Here is a 19,029-nt window from a genome sequence, read left to right on the forward strand (position 1 = left end):
CTGGAAAAAGAGGGTTAGAACGCAGAGTTCTGGTGGTGTGGATCTTACTGGCCAGCATGAGAGGACAGCGAGCCTGCCCTTGAAAAGCTCTGATAGTTTAGAACTTAGGTTTAAAGCCTTTGAATTTACATGTGCTTTAAAGTCACTTCCCAAAGGGATCCAGCGTGGTTATTTATAGGCAGAGGTGAGGATTTGCTTTTTATGATGCATATAGCAATAAAGACTTCCTTCCGTTTCTGAATCTTGATCTCTAATTCACACGGATCCTTTTCAGATGCTAAACCTGTGTTACCCTAACCCTCTTTTCTTTATTCTTGAGATGTTGCTAGAAATACCTTTGTTTAATGGTGCTTCAAATAAGGAATGTATTTCAACTTGTTGACGTTCACTACTGCAGGAAATCGTGCATGTGTGTGTGAGTAGGTGTTTATCTACCTTTGTTTGAATCCTCAGCCTTTGAAGTGTACCTGACCTCCATTGCACCTTGTGCTGAACAAAGTGAGATGTTACCTCTGCTCAGAAATGCACTGTACAGATGGCATAAGAATCCATTTCCCCATAGCAACATCCCTGTTCATAGTTTCTTTGTTCTAATTACATTGAAATTTTCCCTTTTCAAAATGTGGAATATCTTAAAATGTGCACTCTTAATTTTATGAGAAATGTCAAATACTTACAGTAAGTGTAACCGTTAAAAACATACTGTCAAACACACGTGCTGTTGTGATGTAAAAATTCTCGTACCAAGGAGATCTTGTACATATTCTGGCAGCTGAAACCCAACGAGGCTACTTGTTCACCCCTTCCGTGACGCCACGGCATTGCAGTCCCATGGAGGACAGGTCATGTTCAATGCTGACATTAAAAAACGAACAAAAAAAAAAGGCCATAGGAGTTTAATTTGCAGAAGTATTTATTTTTGTTCTGCTTGTGTAGGAAAGGTACTAAAGGTACTGTCTAAGCAATGGCCACAAGCTGAAGTCACTCACCAGCAGAGGTGGCTTCAAACTACAGAGTATCTTTCTGCTGTCGTTGCTCTTGAGCTTACTGCTATGTTTCTAAGAGGGGCCGGGGGACATTTTTGCACTGAAGACAAAGTGTTATAAAACACACACACCCACACACACACACTTCTCAGCAAAGCAATCCTTTGTGTCATTACATTTATTTACTCGTGTCTTTGTACATTTTTGTATTTGTTAATTTATGAATGATTTTTTCAGTAAAAAAAACAAAAACCATATTCAAGAACAACGCTGGCACTGGTTTCTTCTGAGTTTTGGTGTTGGGGTGAGGGCATTGAGTGGCATGGGGAGGGCTGAGGTTCCACGGCGGGAACAGAGTGAGAGAGAAATTGCATTGAGGATTGGGCACCAAACACAAGCTTTAAGCTATCTTCCTCCTGCTTTGCTAGATTAAATAGCAGGCAGCCTTGGTTTGTCCCAAGCCCTTGCCTTTATCTAACTCTCAGCCTTCAGCTGAGAAGCTACTTCCTTGCCAGGGTGTGAGGAGGGTGGCCTGGTGCAGGGCTCCTTCCACAACTGCTTCCCACTGAGGGGCTGGAGGAGGTGTGGGGAAGATAAGCAGTCCTGCGCCGGAAAGTTTGTACTTCACTGAACCCTGAAACGGCTTCTGGGGCACAGCAGCCGTGTGTGCACAGTCCCTCATAGGAATGGGAGCGCGGTGCTCAGGGGTGGATGTAGTGGTGGTTGGTTAGGACAGGACAGTTCGGTTGTTGATATGGGAGATCTGAATCTCGGAGCGCGGAACCTGTTAGTGCTGGGTTTTCTCCTAAAAGCGGCTCGGCTCTTGAGCGATGCGCTGTTGATTGTTCCGTACCGTCCTTGGCTTCACTGCACACGTCAGTCCAATTGAGAACAGCATTTTCATCACCTGAGACACTGGCAAAAAAACCCAACAAACAACAACAAAAAAACCCCAAATCCGACAACATAAACTCGGATCTCAATTCACAGGCATTCAGAAGCCCTGAGCGCAGCTTTGTAGGCGCTGCCGGGCGGGTTCACGCCAGTCCCGCCGTAGCTGTTCTTCCTTCGGTCTCTGCTGCCACCTAGTGGCTAATGTGCAAAACTGCGTCCTCCTCGACGCATGCTCATCGAAGTGCGGAAAAACACGCATGCGTACTACCCTTCGAGAATTGGCGCATGCGTAGCGCCGATCCGCAAAAGACGCATGCGTAGTGCGGTGCCGTAAGAGCCGCATGCGCAGAGAGGCCGCATAAAACGCACATGCGTATTGCCGTATTTGAATTAGCGCACGCGTAGTGCGAATCCAAAAAATTGCGCATGCGTAGTGACATTGAGGAATTGGCGCACGCCTCGTGCTGTTCTGGAATGGTGGCGGACACTGGCGCATGCGTATTGAGAGCCGGAATTGGTGCACGAGCGGCGCCGTTCCGCGACACGCGGCAGCGCAGATCCGAGCTGCAAATGGCGCGTGCGCACTGCGGCTCCGAAACGCGCATGAGCAGTGCGGGGCAGGAACTGGCACGCGCGTATCGCAATGCCGGAACGGGCGCATGCGTAGTGCGGCAAATAAACGCGCATGCGTAATGCACTTCCGGAATACGAGCCGAAATGGCGCATGCGTATAGTCACTCCAAAATTCGTGCATGCGTAGTAGAAATAAAGAAATCACGCATGCGAAGAGGCTCCAGAACTCGCGCATTCGTAGCATCGTTCCAAAATCGGCACATGCGCACAGAGTCTCCGAAATCAGCGCATGCGCAATTCCCCTCCGGAATTGGCGCGAAAACTGACGCAGGCGTAATGCCGTTCAAGAATTGCCGCATGCGCAGTGCATTCTGAAATCTGAGCATGCGTGCTGCGACTCCGGAACTCGGCGCATGCGTATTGTTACTGAACCGGGGCATGCGTAGTGCCGTTACGGAATTGACGTTAAAACTGCCGCTTGCGTATTGCCGTTTTGGAATTACCGTATGCGTATTGCCTTTACGGAACACGCATGTCCAAAATGGCAGCGAAAACAGCGCTACTGCGCATGTCCAAAATGGCGACCTCCTATTTTGGCGGGATATCCCACAATGCACCGCGGCGGAATAGACGCTACTGCGCATGTACAAAATGGCGGCGGAAAAGCGCTACTGCGCATGTCCAAAATGGCGACCTCCTATTTTGGCGGGATATCCCACAAGGCACCGCGGCGGAAAGGACGCTACTGCGCATGTCCAAAATGGAGGCGGAAAAGAGCTACTGCGCATGACCAAAATGGAGATCCCCCCCCCCCCCCCCCCCCCCATTTTGGCGGGATATCCCAGAATGCACCGCGGCGGAAAAGACGCTACTGCGCATGTCCAAAATGGCGGCGAATACAGCGCTACTGCGCATGTCCAAAATGGCGTCCTCCAATTTTGGCGGGATATCCCACAATGCACCGCGGCGAAAAAAAGACGCTACTGCGCATGTCCAAAATGGCGGCGGAAAAGCGCTACTGCGCATGTCCAAAATGGCGTCCTCCAATTTTGGCGGGATATCCCACAATGCACCGCGGCAGAAGGGACGCTACTGCGCATGTCCAAAATGGCGGCGGAAAAGCGCTACTGCGCATGTCCAAAATGGCGTCCTCGAATTTTGGCGGGATATCCCACAATGCACCGCGGCGGAAAGGACGCTACTGCGCATGTCCAAAATTGCGGCGGAAGGGACGCTACTGCGCATGTCCAAAATTGCGGCGGAAGGGACGCTACTGCCCATGTCCAAAATGGCGTCCTCCTATTTTAGCGGCGTTCTCTCCCGCCTTTGGCGCACCCCGCGGTTTCTCGTCCTTTCTCCCTCAGCCGAACCCCGCGGGAGCAGACAAGGAGCCTCCATCGGCGGAGCGGTTTGTGCGTGGGATCAGGGCAGCCCGTCAGCCGGACGGAGCCGTCCTACGCGGGGTAGAAGCGCAGCGATCGTCGCTGCCCCCTTGTGGCTGTTAATGGTATTGCAGGCCCCATTAAACCCTATGGGCCCCATTAAACCCTATGGGGTCCCATATAGCTTATGTTAGAGCGCCACCTGGTGGCCGCTATTGGTATTGCAGGCCGCATTAATCCCTATGGTCCCCATTAAACCCTATGGACCCCATTAAACCCTATGGGCTCCGTTATAGCGCTGCCTTGTGGCTGTTAATGGTATTGCAGGCCCCCATTATAAGTATAGGGAGGGGCGTGGCTTAGTGCCTCAGTAGCATACGAGGCCCCGCCCCTTTGGACTCCAGCCTATTGGGGGCGTGGCTTCATGGTTCATTAGCATATGAGACTGCGGCTCCGCCCCTTTGGATTCAAGCCTATTGGGGGCGTGGCTTCATGCCTCATTAGCATATGAGGCCCCGCCCACTAATGACACTTGTATCTAGATGGGGGCGGAGCTTAATGCCTCATTTGCATACGATGCTGAGGCCCCGCCCCATTGGGCTTAAGCCTATTGGGGGCGTGGCTTTGTGTCTCATTAGCATACGAGGCCCCGCCCACGTATGAGACTTGAAGGGGGCGGAGCTTCATGCCTCATTAGCCTAGAGCAGTGAAGCTCCGCCCCTTTGGGGGTGTGGCTTCAGTCCTCATTAGCATACGACACTTAGACCCCGCCCCTTTGGACTCGAGCCTATTGTGGGCGTGGATTCCTAGCTCATAAGCATTAAGTAGGCGTGGCTTCGTGCTTCATTAGCATACGATACTGAGGCTCCGCCCCTTTAGACACAAGCCTATTGGGGGCGTGGCTTCATGCCTCATTAGCATACAGTAGTGAGGCTCCGCCCCTTTGGGGGCGTGGCTTCATAACTCATTAGCATACGATGATAAGGCCCCGCCCCTTTAGACTCGAGGGGGCGTGGCTTCACACCTCATTAGCATACGGTGATAAGGCCCCGCCCCTTTCTACTTGAGGGGGCGTGGCTCAAGCCTTGAAGGGGCGGGGCTTCAGTCCTCATTAGCATATAATAACTAGGTCCCGCCCCCTTGGATAAGCTCATTAGCATACGGCAAATGAGGCTCCGCCCCTTTGGACTCCAGCCAACCGGGGGTGTGGCTTCATGGCTCATTAGCATATGGGGCTCTGCCCCTTTAGACTGGAGACTGCAGACCCCATTAAACCCTATGGGCCCCATTAAACCCTATGGGCCCCATTAAACCCTATGGGCTCTATTATAGCGCCACCTTGTGGCCGCTGAGGGTATTACAGACCCCATTAATCCCTATGAGCCCCATTAAACCCTATGGGCCCCATTAAACCCTAGAGGCCCCATTATACTCTATGGGGTCCCATTATTCCCTATGGGGTCCCATATAGCTTACGATAGAGCGCCACCTTGTGGCCATTGTAGGTATTGCAGGCCCCCATTAAACCCTATGGGCCCCATTAAACCCTATGGGCCCCATTAAACCCTATGGGCCCCATTATACCCTATGGGCCCCATTAACCCTATAGGATCCCATATAGCTTATGTTAGAGCGCCACCTTGTGGCCATTGTAGGTATTGCAGGCCCCATTAAACCCTATGGGCCCCATTAAACCCTAAGGGCCCCATTAAACCCTATGGGCCCCATTATACCCTATGGGGTCCCATATAGCTTATGTTAGAACGCCACCTGGTGGCCGCTATAGGTATTGCAGGCCCCATTAATCCCTATGGGCCCCATTAAAACCTATGGGCCCCATTAAACCCTATGGGCTCCATTATAGCGCCGCCTTGTGGCTGTTAATGGTATTGCAGACCCCCATTATACCCTATGGGCCCCATTAAACCCTATGGGCCCCATTATATCCTATGGGCCCCATTAAACCCTATGGGCTCTATTATAGCGCCACCTTGTGGCCGCTGAGGGTATTGCAGCTCCCATTAAACCCTATGGTCCCGATTAAACCCTATGGGCTCCATTATAGCGCCGCCTTGTGGCTGTTAATGGTATTGCAGGCCCCATTAATCCCTATGGTCCCCATTAAACCCTATGGACCCCATTAAACCCTATGGGCTTCGTTATAGCACCGCCTTGTGGCTGTTAATAGTATTGCAGCCCCCATTAAACCCTATGGGCCCCATTAAACCCTATGGGCCCCATTAAACCCTATGGGCTCCATTATAGCGCCGCCTTGTGGCTGTTAATGGTATTGCAGCCCCCATTATACCCTATGGGCCCAATTATACCCTATGGGCTCCATTATACCCTATGGGCCCCATTATACCCTATGGGCTCCATTAAACCCTATGGGGTCCCTTATAGCTTATGCTAGAGCGCCACCTTGTGGCCGCTGAGGGTATTGCAGCTCCCATTAAACCCTATGGGCCCCATTATACCCTATGGGCTCCATTATAGCGCCGCCTTGTGGCTGTTAATGGTATTGCAGCCCCCCATTATACCCTATGGGCCCCATTATACCCTATGGGCCCCATTATACACTATGGGCCCCATTATACCCTATGGGCTCCATTATAGCGCCGCCTTGTGGCTGTTAATGGTATTGCAGGCCCCATTAAACCCTAAGGGCTCCATTAAACCCTATGGGGTCCCATATAGCTTAAGTTAGAGCGCCACCTTGTGGCCGCTGAGGGTATTGCAGCCCCCATTATACCCTATGGGCCCCATTAAAGCCTATGGTCCCGATTCAACCCTATGGGCTCCATTATAGCGCCGCCTTGTGGCTGTTAATGGTATTGCAGGCCCCATTAATCCCTATGGTCCCCATTAAACCCTATGGACCCCATTAAACCCTATGGGCTCCATTATAGCGCCGCCTTGTGGCTGTTAATGGTATTGCAGGCCCCCATTATACCCTATGGGCCCCATTAAACCCTATGGTCTCCATTATAGCGCCACCTTGTGGCTATTGAGGGTATTGCAGGTCCCCATTAAACCCTATGGTCCCCATTAAACCCTATGGGCCCCATTAAAGCCTATGGTCCCGATTAAACCCTATGGGCTCCATTATAGCGCCGCCTTGTGGCTGTTAATGGTATTGCAGGCCCCCATTATACCCTATGGGCCCCATTAAACCCTATGGGCTCTATTATAGCGCCACCTTGTGGCTATTGAAGGTATTGCAGGTCCCCATTAAACCCAATGGTCTCCATTAAACCCTATGAGCCCCATTAAACCCTATGGGCCCCATTAAACCCTATGGGCTCCATTATAGCGCCGCCTTGTGGCTGTTAATGGTATTGCAGGCCCCCATTATACCCTAAATTATTTATTTATTTATTATTATTTATTTATTTATTCTATTTTTATTTTATTTTATTTTTATTTTATTTTATATTTATTTTATTTTATTTTTATTTTACTTTATTATTTTTTATTATTTATTGATATAAAACTATATTTTCGGAAATATAAACTAATAAACTAATAAACTAACAACTAATAAAACTATATTGCCGGAAGGGACGCTGCTGCGCATGTCCAAAATGGCGGCGGAAAAGCGGTACAGCGTATGTCCAAAATGGCGTCCTCCAGTTTTGGCGGGATATCCCACAATGCACCCTGGCGGAAGGGACGCTACTGCGCATGTCCAAAATGGCGTCGGAGAAGCGCTACTGCGCATGTCCAAAATGGCGTCCTCCAATTTTGGCGGGATATCCCACAATGCACCGCGGCGGAAGGGACGCTACTGCGCATGTCCAAAATGGCGGCGAATACAGCGCTACTGCGCATGTCCAAAATGGCGTCCTCCAATTTTGGCGGGATATCCCACAATGCACCGCGGCGGAAGGGACGCTACTGCGCATGTCCAAAATGGCGGCGGAGAAGCGCTACTGTGCATGCCCCATTAAACCCTATGGGCCCCATTAAACCCTATGGGCCCCATTATACCCTATGGGCCCCATTATACCCTATGGGCTCCATTATAGCGCCGCCTTGTGGCTGTTAATGGTATTGCAGCCCCCATTATACCCTATGGGCCCCATTATACCCTATGGGCCCCATTAAACCCTATGGGCCCCATTATACCCTATGGGCCCCATTAACCCTATAGGATCCCATATAGCTTATGTTAGAGCGCCACCTTGTGGCCATTGTAGGTATTGCAGGCCCCATTAAACCCTATGGGCCCCATTAAACCCTATGGGCCCCATTAAACCCTATGGGCTCCATTAAACCCTATGGGGTCCCATATAGCTTATGTTAGAGCGCCACCTGGTGGCCGCCCCTTTGGACTCCAGCCTACCGGGGGTGTATCTTCATGGCTCATTAGCATATGGGGCTCCGCCCCTTTAGACTGGAGACTGCAGACCCCATTAAACCCTATGGGCCCCATTAAACCCTATGGGCCCGGTTAAACCCTATGGGCTCCATTATAGCGCCACCTTGTGGCTATTGAGAGTATTGCAGGCCCCCATTAAACCCTATGGGCCCCATTAAACCCTATGGGCCTCATTAAACCCTATGGGCTCCATTATAGTGCCGCCTTGTGGTTGTTAATGATATTGCAGGCCCCCATTATACCCTATGGGCCCCATTATACCCTATGAGCTCCGTTATAGCGCCGCCTTGTGTCTGTTAATGGTATTGCAGCCCCCATTATACCCTATGGGCCCCATTAAACCCTATGGGCTCTATTATAGTGCCACCATGTGGCCGCTGAGGGTATTGCAGCTCCGATTAAACCCTATGGTCCCGATTAAACCCTATGGGCTCCATTATAGCGCCGCCTTGTGGCTGTTAATGGTATTGCAGGCCCCCATTATACCCTATGGTCCCCATTAAACCCTATGGGCTCTATTGCCAACAGACAAGACTACAGTGCTAATTAGTAAGACTCTATAGCTAATAAATGAGACTCCATTGCTAATAAATATAACTCCATTAAGACTTAAGAGTCCATTGCCATTAAATAAGAGTCCATTGCCAATAAGTAAGAGTGTATTGATTGTAAGGCTCCATTGCCCATAAATGAGACTCCATTGCCAATCGAAAAGATTAATTGAAATAAAACTATATTTTCGGAAATATAAACTAATAAACTAATAAACTAACAACTAATAAAACTATATTGCCGGAAGGGACGCTACTGCGCATGTCCAAAATGGCGGCGGAGAAGCGCTACTGCGCGTGTCCAAAATGGCGTCCTCCAATTTTGGCGGGATATCCCACAATGCACCGCGGCAGAAGGGACGCTACTGCGCATGTCCAAAATGGCGTCGGAGAAGCGCTACTGCGCATGTCCAAAATGGCGGCCTCCAATTTTGGCGGGATATCCCACAATGCACCGCGGCAGAAGGGACGCTACTGCGCATGTCCAAAATGGCGGCGAAAACAGCGCTACTGCGCATGTCCAAAATGGCGTCCTACAATTTTGGCGGGATATCCCACAATGCACCGCGGCAGAAGGGACGCTACTGCGCATGTCCAAAATGGCGGCGGAGAAGCGCTACTGCGCATGTCCAAAATGCCGACCTCCTCCTGCCGCATTATATCCCACAATGCACCGCGGAGGAAGGGACGCTACTGCGCATGTCCAAAACGGCGTCGGAGAAGCGCTACTGCGCATGTCCAAAATTGCGGCGGAAAAGCGCTACTGCGCATGACCAAAATGGCGTCCTCCTATTTTAGCGGCGTTCTCTCCCGCCTTTGGCGCACCCCGCGGTTTCTCGTTCGTTCTCCCTCAGCCGAACCCCGCGGGAGCCGACAAGGAGCCTCCATCGGCGGAGCGGTTTGTGCGTGGGATCAGGGCAGCCCGTCAGCCGGACGGAGCCGTCCTACGCGGGGTAGAAGCGCAGCGATCGTCGCTGCCCCCGGCCGGGTGAGCTCCCGGGTCCGGTTGGTTCCGGCTGGGGTAGAAAAGCTGCCGGCAGTTCCTGCCCGGGGAACAACAGTCGGACCGTGGAACAGCGTTTGGACGCAGGGAAAAGTCCGGGAGCGTCGCAGCAGGAGCTGCAGGTTGTTGCCTCGTTGCTGTTCTCAGCCATGGCAACGATAACGGTGTGTTCGTGCTGCTGTTCCCATCTATTGCTTATGGCCAGGTACCGTGTATTGCAGACAGTGCTATCAAAGCGCTTGAAAGAAGGCCTGCAGCTCTGACTCAGTGCAGTGTGAAGCCGGCAGTGTGTGTGACTATGAAATAGATGGTCGTCTATTGTTGGTTTACTTATGATATATGAAATCGCTGCTAATGTCCCCCTATAGCCCCCCATCATCCCATTGCCCCCTATAGCCCTCCATTGCTTAGGAGTGTGGGGATGAGCCATGGAGTGGGGTGAGTGATCCCTTCCTTGTGGGGTGGGGTGAATGATCCCTTCCTTGTGGGGTGGGGTGAGTGATTCCTTCCTTGTGGGGTGGGGTGAGTGTTCCCTTCCTTATGGGGTGAGCCATGGAGTGGGGTGAGTGATCCTTTCCTTATTTTAAGGCTGTGTTTTTCTCTTTTTAGTGGATCCTGACCCCATTTCAGGGCTGGCAGCGGCAGGAGCAGCATCTGTACCTGATTGCTTCCTTGGGAGTGTGGGCTGTTTGTCTCTGGAATGAGGTGAGTGATTCCTTTATTTTGGGGCTGGGAGCTCTGTTTTTCTCAGGGGGTTGTGACCATATTTAAGGGGTGCCACCTGCAAGGGACACATATCTCCTTGCAGACTGTTTTCTGTGGGGTGAGCCCCGCTCCTCGGGAAGGGGTGAGTGATTCCTGCCTTATTGCAGGGCTGTGATCTGCCCCTGTTGGGGCTCACAGCTGCATTGGAAGGCTGGCAGCCATGAGGGCAGTATCTCTCCTTGGGGACTGCTTCCTTTGGAGTGTGGGGTGAGCTCTGGGCCTTGGATTGGGGTGAGGGGTTCTTTATGTCAGGGCTGTGCTGCCCTCATTTCTGGGGCAGCCTGACCACATTGAAGTGTCAGCAGCTGTACGGGTGGTGTATCTCCCTGGAGTTTGCCTCCTGCGGGCTGTGGGTGAGTGTTTGTCTTTGGTTTCTGCTTTGTTTCAGGGCTGTGAGCTCTGCCATTTTTAGGTATCCCGACCACTGCAGTGCCTGCTTGTGCAAAAGGTGCTGCCCTGCACATGTGGGTAGTGCCTTCATTGTTGCATTGTGTCCAACAGGTGCCAGCAGAGCCCTGAGAGATGTGCAGCTCCTGACGAGAACAGCGAGGAACAGAAACCTGCATTGCCTGGAACGCTTCGGAACTCAACTTTGCTGGCCGGGAATTGCCTGCCCAGCAGATAAGAGCAGCACACACTGACTGTGTTGGATCTGTTCCATACTGAGACCCAAGGTAACGTTCCAGAGCTCATTTCTGCACTTCAGTGCTTAATTCTTATTGCAGTGCCCTTCTTGCTGCCCCCAAATGCAGCCATTGCCTTTTGCTGCCCCCAAATGCAGCCATCTCTTTCTGCCCCCCAAGTCCAGCCTGTGTGTCGTGCCCCATAAGTGCCGCCATCACGTTCTGCCCCCCAAGTCCAGCCATCGTATTCTGCCCCTCAAGTTCGTTTCTGTTCCCCCATGGCTCCATTCAGTTCTTTATTGCTGCTGTTGCTCTTCCGTTGCAGTTCTGCGTTGTGTCCACAAGGCGGCGCTGTTGTAGCTCCCATTGCTGTTAATAGGGCTGCAATGCAAAGGGAGATTCAGACTGCTGCTATTAATGTCCTCTATGGTCACTATGGGGTTTAATGGGCGCTATGGGGTTTTATGGGATCATTTGGGGCCTTTATGGGGTCTCTATGGGGTTTAATGGGGCCTTTGGGGCCTTAGGGTGTCCGATGGGGTTTAATGTGGTCTTATGGGATCCCTATGGGGGTTTAATAAGGGCCTATGGGATGTTATGGGGTCCTTATGGGGCTTAATGGGATCTTCTGGGATATTTATGGGGCATGATGTGTGTGTGTGTGTGTGTGTGTGTGTATGTATGTGTGCATATACCCCATAAGCCCTCACTGGCCCCCATAGAGACCCCATAGGCCCCATTTGAACCCCATAGGACCCCATAGAGACCCCATAGGCCCTAATTGGAACCCATAGGTCCCATTTGAACCCCATAGGACCCCATAAGACCCATTTGAACTCCATAGGACCCCATAGAGACCCCATAAGACCCCATAGGCCTCCATTAAACCCAATAGAGAACTGATGTGAGATGTGTGTCTGTGTGTGTGTCTGTATAATGGCCTTATATCCCATAGCTGGATGGAGTTTTGTCCCTATGCTGTTCCTGTTGTGTGTTGGTGCCTTTATGAGGCATCCCTGCCTTATACCCCATATCCATCCTGTTGTTCCTATTGCAGTGCTGATGCCTTTATTAACCATCCCTTATACCCCATATCCATCCTGTTGTTCCTATTGCAGTGCTGATGCCTTTATTAACCATCCCTTATACCCCATATCCATCCTGTTGTTCCTATTGCAGTGCTGATGCCTTTATTAATCCTCCCTGCTTTCCATCCTCACATGCTGCAGGTTGGATTCCTCCACTGAGTCCAGATTGTTGCCGCTCCGCATCCATGTGTGTCAGCTCAGCATCTGTGTGCACAATGAAACACCAGTCACCGATTGGCTGCAGGATCATCCCATTGGCTGCTGGACCCCATTGTGCACCACAGACCCCACTGTGTGCTGTAGGATCATCCCATTGGGTGTAAGATCATCCCATGGGCTGCAGGACCCCATTGTGTGCTGTAGGATCGTCCCATTGTGTGCTGTAGGATCGTCCCATTGTGTGCTGTAGGATCATCTATCTCCATCGTCATCACCTTCATCACCATAATAATGGCCTATTGCTAATTAATAATGCTCCATCACTAATACTACTCCATTGCTAATTAATATTATTCCATCACTAATAATTTGCCATTGGCAATTAATCATTCTCCATTGAGAATTAATAATAGTCCATCGATATTAATACTAAATCAATAACTAATAATGCTCCATCATTACTTAATAACATTCCGTTGCTAATTACTAATAGTCCATTGCTAATAATGCTGAATTTCAATAATAATGCTGTAGTGCTTTAATAATGTTACATCGCTCATTAAGAATGCTCCATCAAATACTAATACTGCTCTATAGCTAATAAAGTTCCACTGGTATTAATAAGACTCCATTGCCAATAAATAAGACTCGACTGATAATAAATATAACTCCACAGCTAATTAGTAAGACCCAATTGCTAATAAATAAGACTCCATTGCCAATATCTAAGACACCACTGCCAATAAATATAACTCCATTGCCAATAAATAAGGCTCCATTGCCAATCAGTAGGACTCCATTGTCAATAAATAAGACTCAATTGCTAATTAGTAAGACTATATTGCGAATAAATAAGATTCCACTCCTAATAAATAAGACTCCATTGCTTATAATTATGACTCCTTTTCTTGAAGAGTCCATTGCCAATAAGTAAGACTCCATTGCTAATTAAACATTCCTAATAAATTCATTGACTTCATTGTCAATAAATAAGACTCTATTGCCAACAGACAAGACTACAATGCTAATTAGTAAGACTCTATAGCTAATAAATGAGACTCCATTGCTAATAAATATAACTCCATTAAGACTTAAGAGTCCATTGCCATTAAATAAGAGTCCATTGCCAATAAGTAAGAGTGTATTGATTGTAAGGCTCCATTGCCCATAAATGAGACTCCATTGCCAATCGAAAAGATTAATTGAAATAAAACTATATTTTCGGAAATATAAACTAATAAACTAATAAACTAACAACTAATAAAACTATATTGCCGGAAGGGACGCTACTGCGCATGTCCAAAATGGCGGCGGAGAAGCGCTACTGCGCGTGTCCAAAATGGCGTCCTCCAATTTTGGCGGGATATCCCACAATGCACCGCGGCAGAAGGGACGCTACTGCGCATGTCCAAAACGGCGGCGGAAAAGCGCTACTGCGCATGTCCAAAATTGCGGCGGAAAAGCGCTACTGCGCATGACCAAAATGGCGACCTCCTATTTTAGCGGCGTTCTCTCCCGCCTTTGGCGCACCCCGCGGTTTCTCGTTCGTTCTCCCTCAGCCGAACCCCGCGGGAGCCGACAAGGAGCCTCCATCGGCGGAGCGGTTTGTGCGTGGGATCAGGGCAGCCCGTCAGCCGGACGGAGCCGTCCTACGCGGGGTAGAAGCGCAGCGATCGTCGCTGCCCCCGGCCGGGTGAGCTCCCGGGTCCGGTTGGTTCCGGCTGGGGTAGAAAAGCTGCCGGCAGTTCCTGCCCGGGGAACAACAGTCGGACCGTGGAACAGCGTTTGGACGCAGGGAAAAGTCCGGGAGCGTCGCAGCAGGAGCTGCAGGTTGTTGCCTCGTTGCTGTTCTCAGCCATGGCAACGATAACGGTGTGTTCGTGCTGCTGTTCCCATCTATTGCTTATGGCCAGGTACCGTGTATTGCAGTCAGTGCTATCAAAGCGCTTGAAAGAAGGCCTGCAGCTCTGACTCAGTGCAGTGTGAAGCCGGCAGTGTGTGTGACTGAGTATGAAATAGATGGTCGTCTATTGTTGGTTTACTTATGATATATGAAATCGCTGCTAATGTCCCCCTATAGCCCCCCATCATCCCATTGCCCCCTATAGCCCTCCATTGCTTAGGAGTGTGGGGGTGAGCCATGGAGTGGGGTGAGTGATCCCTTCCTTGTGGGGTGGGGTGAGTGATCCCTTCCTTGTGGGGTGGGGTGAGTGATCCCTTCCTTGTGGGGTGGGGTGAGTGTTCCCTTCCTTGTGGGGTGGGGTGAGTGTTCCCTTCCTTGTGGGGTGGGGTGAGTGTTCCCTTCCTTGTGGGGTGGGGTGAGTGTTCCCTTCCTTGTGGGGTGGGGTGAGTGTTCCCTTCCTTGTGGGGTGGGGTGAGTGATTCCTTCCTTGTGGGGTGGGGTGAGTGTTCCCTTCCTTATGGGGTGAGCCATGGAGTGGGGTGAGTGATCCTTTCCTTATTTTAAGGCTGTGTTTTTCTCTTTTTAGTGGATCCTGACCCCATTTCAGGGCTGGCAGCGGCAGGAGCAGCATCTGTACCTGATTGCTTCCTTGGGAGTGTGGGCTGTTTGTCTCTGGAATGAGGTGAGTGATTCCTTTATTTTGGGGCTGGGAGCTCTGTTTTTCTCAGGGGGTTGTGACCATATTTAAGGGGTGCCACCTGCAAGGGACACATATCTCCTTGCAGACTGTTTTCTGTGGGGTGAGCCCCGCTCCTCGGGAAGGGGTGAGTGATTCCTGCCTTATTGCAGGGCTGTGATCTGCCCCTGTTGGGGCTCACAGCTGCATTGGAAGGCTGGCAGCCATGAGGGCAGTATCTCTCCTTGGGGACTGCTTCCTTTGGAGTGTGGGGTGAGCTCTGGGCCTTGGATTGGGGTGAGGGGTTCTTTATGTCAGAGCTGTGCTGCCCTCATTTCTGGGGCAGCCTGACCACATTGCAGTGTCAGCAGCTGTAAGGGTGGTGTTTCTCCCTGGAGTTTGCCTCCTGCGGGCTGTGGGTGAGTGTTTGTCTTTGGGATGGGGTGAATGTTTTCTGCTTTGTTTCAGGGCTGTGAGCTCTGCCATTTTTAGGTATCCCGACCACTGCAGTGCCTGCTTGTGCAAAAGGTGCTGCCCTGCACATGTGGGTAGTGCCTTCATTGCTGTATTGTGTCCAACAGGTGCCAGCAGAGCCCTGAGAGATGTGCAGCTCCTGATGAGAACAGCGAGGAACAGAAACCTGCATTGCCTGGAATGGCCCTGAACCAGCTTTGCTGACCGGTAACTCTCAGCCCAGCAGATAAGAGCAGCACACACTGACTGTGTTGGATCTGTTCCATACTGAGACCCAAGATAATGTTCCAGAGCTCATTTATGCACTTCAGTGCTTAATTCTTATTGCAGTGCCCTTCTTGCTGCCCCCAAATGCAGCCATTGCCTCTTGCCCCCCAAGTGCTGCCATCTCTCTCTGCCCCCCAAGTACAGCCTGTGTGTCGTGCCCCATAAGTGCCGCCATCACATTCTGCCCCCCAAGTTCGTTTCTGTTCCCCCATGGCTCCATTCAGTTCTTTATTGCTGCTGTTGCTCCTCCGTTGCAGTTCTGCGTTGTGTCCACAAGGCGGCGCTGTTGTAGCTCCCATTGCTGTTAATAGGGCTGCAATGCAAAGGGAGATTCAGACTGCTGCTATTAATGTCCTCTATGGTCACTATGGGGTTTAATGGGCGCTATGGGGTTTTATGGGATCATTTGGGGCCTTTATGGGGTCTCTATGGGGTTTAATGGGGCCTTTGGGGCCTTAGGGTGTCCGATGGGGTTTAATGTGGTCTTATGGGATCCCTATGGGGGTTTAATAAGGGCCTATGGGATGTTATGGGGTCCTTATGGGGCTTAATGGGATCTTCTGGGATATTTATGGGCCATGATGTGTGTGTGTGTGTGTGTGTGTGTATGTGTGTGTGTGTATGTGTGTGTGTGTGTGTGCATATACCCCATAAGACCTCACTGGCCCCCATAGAGACCCCATAGGCCCCATTTGAACCCCATAGGACCCCATAGAGACCCCATAAGACCCCATAGGCCTCCATTAAACCCCATAGAGACCTGATGTGAGATGTGTGTCTGTGTGTGTCTGTGTGTCTGTGTGTGTCTGTGTGTGTCTGTGTGTGTCTGTGTGTGTCTGTGTGTGTCTGTGTGTCTGTCTGTATAATGGCCCTATATCCCATAGCTGGATGGCGTTTTGTCCCTATGCTGTTCCTGTTGTGTGTTGGTGCCTTTATGAGCCATCCCTGCCTTATACCCCATATCCATCCTGTTGTTCCTATTGCAGTGCTGATGCCTTTATTAACCATCCCTTATACCCCATATCCATCCTGTTGTTCCTATTGCAGTGCTGATGCCTTTATTTAATCCTCCCTGCTTTCCATCCTCACATGCTGCAGGTTGGATTCCTCCACTGAGTCCAGATTGTTGCCGCTCCGCATCCATGTGTGTCAGCTCAGCATCTGTGTGCACAATGAAACACCAGTCACCGATTGGCTGCAGGATCATCCCATTGGCTGCTGGACCCCATTGTGCACCACTGACCCCACTGTGTGCTGTAGGATCATCCCATGGGCTGCTGGACCCCACTGTGTGGTGTAGGATCATCCCATGGGCTGCAGGACCCCATTGTGTGCTGTAGGATCATCCCATTGGGTGTAGGATCATCCCATGGGCTGCTGGACCCCATTGTTTGCATTCTGCCACCAGGTGACCCGGCGATGTGAAGTTGTTCTCACTGTCTCATGACACCGTGGGAAATAACTTCAAGTTATGACTGGGGGCCTGAGGAAGAAGGCCAGGAGGTCCCAAGGGTCAGGCTGTGATCATTAGAATAGAAGTCTAAGAGGTCTCCCAGGGGCACAGGCGAATCCAAGGCTCTGCAAAACTAAGATCTCAACTAAGTGTGGGCAGCTTGGGGATAAATACCTTAGAAAATGGAATGGATTGGAGACCATCCAGCTTCTGCCTTGGGAGACTTAACACTTCCTAGGTTAAGCTAGCCTTGAATTGAACCAAAAGTAATAAAAAGTTCCTCAATCATCTGTTGTTCTGGGCTTTTCTGTTATGGTGTTTTCTAAGACTGCTTGTATTTCTTTTTGCTCTGTACGGAGATACTTGAGCCAGTGGTATGGGAATAAAAGCGACAGGATGGGTTTGGCAATTAAACAACTAAAAAGTTTCAATAAAGATCTACAAAAACGTGAGGATTCTCAGTAAAATATCTTTCATTCTGGAAAAGTCAAGGAAATCATGAAACCATAAGGAAGAAGAAAGAAGTTCTGTAACACACTGCGTGTGTGTACATCTGCGTGTGTGTACATCTGCGTGTGTGTACATCTGCGTGTGTGTACATCTGCGTGTATATCTGTGTGTGTGTATATCTGCGTGTGTGTATGTCATTGTGTGTGAATGTCTGTGTGTGTGTATCTGTGTGCATGTATCTGTGCGTGTGTGTGTCTGCGTGAGTGTGTGTCTGCGTGAGTGTGTGTCTGCGTGAGTGTGTATCTGCGTGTGTTTCTATCTGCGTGAGTTTCTATCTGCGTGAGTTTATATCTGCGTGAGTTTATATCTGCGTGTGCTTATATCTGCGTGTGCTTATATCTGCGTGTGCTTATATCTGCATGTATATCTGTGTGTGTGTATATCTGTGCGTGTATATATCTGTGTTTCTATATATCTGTGTATGTATCTGTGTGTGCATGTCTCTGTGTGTGTATCTGTGTGTGTATATCTGTGTTTGTATCTGTGTCTATATATCTCTGTGTGTATTTCTGTGTTTGAATATATCTGTGTGTGTATGTCTGTGTGTGTATATCTGTGTCTACATATATCTGTGAGTGTATATCTCTGTGTGTGTATATCTGTGGGTATATATCTGTGTCTGTATCTGTGTGTATATAACTGTGTGTTTATATCTGTGTTTGTATATATCTCTGTGTGTATCAGTGTGTGTATGTCTGTATGTGTATAAATCTGTGTGTGTATATCTGTGTCTGTATATATCTTTGTGTGTATATCTGTGTGTGTATATCTGTGTTAATATATATCAGTGTGTGCATGTCTGTGTGTGTATATATCTGTCTGTATATATCTGTGTGTGTGTATATCTGTGTTTGTATATCTATGTATTTATCTCTGTGTGTATCTGTGTGTGTTTATCTGTGTGTCTGTATTTGTGTGTGTGTATATCTGTGTGTCTATATCTGTGTGTGTGTATATATCTGTGTGTGCATATATCTGTGTGTGTATCTGTGTTTGTATATCTGTGTTTGTATCAGTGTGTTTGTATCTGTGTGTGTATATCTGTGTGAGTATATTTGTGTTTATATCTGTGTGTGTATATAACAGTGTGTGTATATATCTGTGTATGTATTTCTGTGTGTGTGTATCTGTGTGTATGTCTGTGTGTATGTATATCTGTGTATGTATGTCTTTGGGTATATATCTGTGTGTGTGAATATCTGTGTTTCTGTCTGTGCCTGTATATCTGTGTGTGTATATCTGTGTTTGTATATATCTCTGTGTGTATCAGTGTGTGTATGTCTGTGTGTTTATATATGTGTGTCTATATATCTGTGTGTGTTTATCTGTGCCTGTATATTT

The 19,029-nt window shown here is 49.5% G+C and overlaps 1 long non-coding RNA gene across 2 annotated transcripts; it reads left to right on the plus strand.

Annotated features, from left to right (window-relative positions):
* Positions 1 to 10,864: 10,864 nt before the first annotated feature.
* Positions 10,865 to 17,630, plus strand: LOC140261409 (uncharacterized). 2 transcript variants are annotated; one of them, XR_011905705.1, is made up of 5 exons: positions 10,865 to 11,209; positions 12,388 to 14,277; positions 14,895 to 14,990; positions 15,566 to 15,665; positions 16,824 to 17,630. It is a non-coding gene; the product is annotated as an uncharacterized lncRNA (long non-coding RNA). The 2 variants fall into 2 exon arrangements; XR_011905704.1 differs by having other exon boundaries at positions 10,866 to 11,209; positions 12,388 to 14,413.
* Positions 17,631 to 19,029: the final 1,399 nt, after the last annotated feature.

Source organism: Excalfactoria chinensis, chromosome 21, assembly GCF_039878825.1.
Source record: "Excalfactoria chinensis isolate bCotChi1 chromosome 21, bCotChi1.hap2, whole genome shotgun sequence".
NCBI classification, from domain to species: Eukaryota; Metazoa; Chordata; class Aves; order Galliformes; family Phasianidae; genus Excalfactoria; species Excalfactoria chinensis.